The 873-nt window shown below is 32.4% G+C and overlaps 1 non-coding gene across 1 annotated transcript; it reads right to left on the bottom strand.

The window, feature by feature from the left end:
• Window positions 1–440: 440 nt before the first annotated feature.
• LOC145168272 (small nucleolar RNA R71) lies at window positions 441–547 on the bottom strand. The gene has a single exon (XR_013741839.1). It is a non-coding gene; the product is annotated as a small nucleolar RNA R71 (small nucleolar RNA).
• Between the last annotated feature and the right edge of the window lie 326 nt (window positions 548–873).

Genomic DNA, 873 nt, shown 5'->3' with positions numbered 1-873 from the left:
AATTAATTCGAATTAGTTCTTAATTAAACAATATTATTTCTAATTAATATATTATTCTCACAATATATTAATAAATCATTTATTTTGATTTCTAATTAATTTATTAACTATATAATAAATTAATAAATCAGTCTCTCTCTCCAAAAAGCATTCCAACCAACTACTAGGTTTGAGAGCATTCTAAAAGGACTATGCTAATAATTCAAGATTATACTAATTTAGTTATTGGCTTAGACACCTAATCCAACAGTAAAGGACATTGCAAGCTACTTCAATGTTCCAAATGTCCCATAAGAACCAGTTTAACTAAGGAGGCTTCCGGTGACATTTACCGGTGAAGCTAAGGTTTTGCAAAAATCACTCGTGCCCAGATCCATACTACTTGGGCAAATCTTCGTGACAGTTTAATTGAGAAATTTAATCCATATTTGAAGATCTTAAAGATCAAGTAGAAAATTGCTAATTTTCAACAAGAAGTTGGAGAATCATTGTATGAAGTGTGGGAAAGATACAAGGGCTTGCTTAGGAATTATCCTCAACATGATCTTAATGTTCAATAATAAGTGTTCATTTTCTATGATGGGGTGTATGTCACAACAAGGCAACTTTTAGACTCTCAAAGACCAATGAAAAAGAAGGAGTATGCAACCATTAAGGAATTAATTGAAGAGTTTGCAAAACTCACGTGAATCTCATAACCCACAAGAGGATGCTATAAGAGGAAAATGAGATGAAGGGAACGAGAACCTAGATGTGGTTTTGGAAAAATTATAGAATATGGATCGGAGGATGATAAAGATGGATCAATATATCCATGCAATTCTTTTCGGGTGTGATAATTGTACTGGGCCATATTTGACCAAGGGTTATGAT

This window comes from Lactuca virosa, chromosome 3 (assembly GCF_052849685.1).
Source record: "Lactuca virosa cultivar CGN04683 chromosome 3, Lactuca_virosa_CGN04683_v6, whole genome shotgun sequence".
NCBI lineage: Eukaryota > Viridiplantae > Streptophyta > Magnoliopsida > Asterales > Asteraceae > Lactuca > Lactuca virosa.
The sequence above is the reverse complement of the archived record's forward strand: the minus strand, read 5'-3'. Positions and strand labels throughout refer to the sequence as shown.